Source organism: Fomitiporia mediterranea, assembly GCF_000271605.1.
Source record: "Fomitiporia mediterranea MF3/22 unplaced genomic scaffold FOMMEscaffold_1, whole genome shotgun sequence".
In the NCBI taxonomy this organism is placed as follows: domain Eukaryota; kingdom Fungi; phylum Basidiomycota; class Agaricomycetes; order Hymenochaetales; family Hymenochaetaceae; genus Fomitiporia; species Fomitiporia mediterranea.
The window spans coordinates 3,787,957-3,791,875 of NW_006760386.1; positions in this window are offsets into that span (position 1 = coordinate 3,787,957).

The window sequence follows — 3,919 nt, forward strand, 5'->3', positions numbered from 1 at the left end:
CAGCGACGGTCTTTATACTACATCTTTTTCTTTTGCATTACGCATTTGGTTGCTTGCAAGTCTTGGATACGAAGTTCAAAGGCCTTCATTTCTGTGAGTTATTCCTGGGTGCTTCCTTGGTTCACCGTATTCCGACGTCATTGGTGCTTGGACTAGCGTGCCTTTTGCAAGCGACGTTGCATTTGTGTCTGACTCTAAGTAGGAGAGATGCTTGTCATCTACTGAGTAAATAAGCAGTCAATTTCCTGTCATGCCTATGTGTTGTACTCTTATAATGATAACTTAACGCAGACCATACATATTATTGATCCAGGATTATTCTTAATTCGGAATGCATGATTTAATATAGCTTGACCAGACAGGCAATGGCTGCTGAGAAGATCTACTTTACTGGTCTGTTAAGAGGTTAGAGGTGGGCTTGGTGCTGGATTCTGGGTCGCCCAGAAAACCTTTTCTCAGGCACTGCTTATTCGATTTTGCCAGACACCATTAGACCCAGAGCAGGCATACGTCCTGGGCCATACACTGTCCTCAGACATTTCTGCCAGTGTGGTGCACAGTGTGTGATGTTCCGGTGCCCTCAGCTATGGATCTGCAGTACATGGTTAAAAAGCCGCAAAACAATTCGTAGAAGCTAGACTGTTTATACCAAACTAGACGAACAATGTTTGAGTCGTACTATATAATCTGTTTATTATGTGTAAGCTTCAGGCAATATTGAATATTGAAGTCATCATTGACAATAGCAGGTCCAAGGCAACATCTAGTGCATCTGGACCAGAACAAGGGCAGTGTCCATTCAGTAAACTTGTCTGTGATTCTTGAAAGTTGGTAAGCCACATTGTCCATCATTCAGAAAACCTTGTCCTGTCTGAACTTTCTTAATGTATGGACGTCCTCAAATGGTGAGATGTCGAGAAGTGAATTTCATAAGACAAATGTGGTGAAACAGGAGTGTGCACATTATTCAAACATACAGAACATTGTCTCTCCCTTAGGAACTTTCTGTGCAACTCGGATATGTGTCAGGCAACTATGGTAACATCATCCCGAGTTCTGATGAATTAGAATCTGCAGAAATTAACTTGCATTCTGTTACTATTCTAATCACTGACTCATGTTCAAGAATTATGGAGAGTCAAGGAGTCTCTTTATACCATCTCTGTACAGTATTGCAACCTTGGACTTGACAGACCTTTATAAACACACACACACAAGAGAGTACCATATTTAACAGCAGACACTACATATTCAAAGCACATTGAGTCAAGCTACAAAGTGAAGAGGCAATACAAGAGAATGAGGGAATATTATGTCGACAGTAAGGAAGATAGGACTAAATGGATATATGGATTGCCACTCTCTTCAGACTTGAAATGTTCTATTTCTTTGAATAAAAGAGAATGCCAGGTAAATAAGATGAAATTCTTTCTTCAGAAAGACACTTACAATCATCAACTTCTTTATCTCAGTGTTGTATGAGTAGCAAGGCTGATGGTCGAGCCATCTACTCGCATATCTAACAAATAAGGTATGGGTAAGTAACTGTTACTGATATCCTTTGTACACAGATGAATTGACACATACGCCAACACCAGGAATGTCAACATTGATGATAGGGATAGTTGCTTGTGTGCAAGTATTGTCTCCACATGTCACAATTTCCACAAGGCCTTCAATAGGGGAAGGCAATTCTACAGGAAGACCTGTAAAACAAACTGGGATGAGGCCATTGTTCTGACGCTCCTCGACTGGACCAGGCCTTGCAGAGACAGAAGTCGCAAGGATGGTTGCAACAATGATTGCATTGAAGAACTTCATGATGACTAATTCGCAAAGAGATTAAGAGATATGCTTATCGCTAGAAGTTGAACGAGAGCTGGGATGTGCTGAGCAGTACGTCTGAACGCAACCGCCTTTTATACCCTTCTTCATGCATTGTTTGTTCGACTTTGTTAGACGCTATGAATCTGAGCGAAGACTTGCATCCGGAACCGCGTGCTAGCGTTCTGTCATTCCTATCGCGTGATGTTCTGGTGCAATGGATCCTCTTTCTGAAATCAGTGAAAACCGCGAGATGATTTGTAAAGAACTCCAACAATGCGTAGCTACCTAGACAAACTATGTTCAAAGCATTCAACATTATCCGCATATCCGAACGCGGGCTTGAAGGAACATCGATCCACTGAGGGTCACCTATGGAAATAATGAACCCATCCTTGACAATTGCAGAACCAATTGGGCACCGAGTGCGGAACATGGCTATCGCGCCCATTCTATAGAGTGATCCGCGATGCTTGAAAGTTGGTACGTCGCATCAACCGTCATTGGAAATCGTGAGGTACCTGAAATTTTTATCATATGGACGCTGTCGTATGGTGGAATGCCGAGAACGATTTTCCTAACGAAAATGGCAGAACCATGAATGTACAAATTATCTGATTGTGTAGTACGTTTTCAACTCCAAGTATCCTGTGTTCGTAGTATTGCTCCTGAGCATTCAAGCAGTTCTTGACTAATCAACAGGGGTCTAAGGTTAACTATCACTGGCCTCGAGGGCCAGTATCGGATGGTTCATGTTAGTAAACAAGACATCAGAGGAATCTCATGTGGTGCTCTAATGGGGAAAGGAAGAAGTTAAGAAAGCACTCCAGATAGATCTCATTAATGAGGTTCTCGCCCACGAGCATCGGAAAGACCGAGAGTTAGGTGCAATACGGGTGTCATGTAAGGCCGAAGAATGCACAGCGGTCGCGGAAAAGGCAGAAGACGGGAACTGTAGCTGTTTGACATATAGGTGGAGATTTATTAGGCTGGAGTCACAATAGTTAAGTCAAATTCCCCTATCAGGAACAAGCCATGTGATGGATACAGCGAAGCCAAAGTCCAGGGAATACTTTGCGGAAATTTCACAGTTTGCAGAGAATGTTCCAGTCAGTCGAAACAAAAGGCGTTACTTTGGTAAAGCCGTTACACGTGATCGTGACGATGTGACTTACCAGATGCAATCCACCAGTGTCGTAAATCTTGCATTTGCGCTCATCCTCGGATTCCTGTCTGTCATAATGCCACTCATTGAAGTGAGTTTTATCAACAAATTTCTAATAATTTGAATTATCACCAAGCACCTCATGCATACAGGTCATCGCGAACGATCGATTGGGACGGAAAGGTGAGCAAAGCATATTCGAGGGTACTGATGGTGGTTATAGTGCATTGAACTCACTATTTCTACTTGCCTCTATAGTCCGCGTCAAATGCAGTCCTGAAGATACTGTTGGAGATTTGAAGCGACTCATCGCCGCACAGACTGGCACAGATGCCTCTAAGATCCAGCTGCGGAAATGGTACGCCACGTATCGTCTTGAATTGACCCATTGCTTACACTCATGCCTTGCATGCGTTTCTGTATAGGTATACGATTTACAAGGATCACATTACGCTCGCGGATTACGAAATCCATGACGGCATGAGCTTGGAGATGTATTAGGGTTCACAAGACCTCATGGCTTCCTCCGACATTTGTGGCAAGAAATTGTTACCCATTTCTCACTTGTTCGATAGTTACTTGTATTATACATAGCTGCTAAAACAGATGGGGAGTAATAGAATGTTCTCTTTGGTATATATACACTGTCCCGAGTTTACTTCTTGACCGTTTCTGACGGTTTATACATTACATTCTTTCTTGATGGTTTAATTTTAAACAATGGTTATTAATGCACGTGACATAATCGTGAGAAATATTAATTGTGCACCTCAACCTCGACTGTCCAGCCATGGCCATACGAAGGTGAACATGATCCTTTCTGCACTCTAGGACCTTGCTTTAGGTGGAACATAACGCCAGCCCAAACGTTTCCTTTTGAGACTTGCACTGCCGTGCAGTCTGAAGTCACGTCATATTCGTCTACGTTCG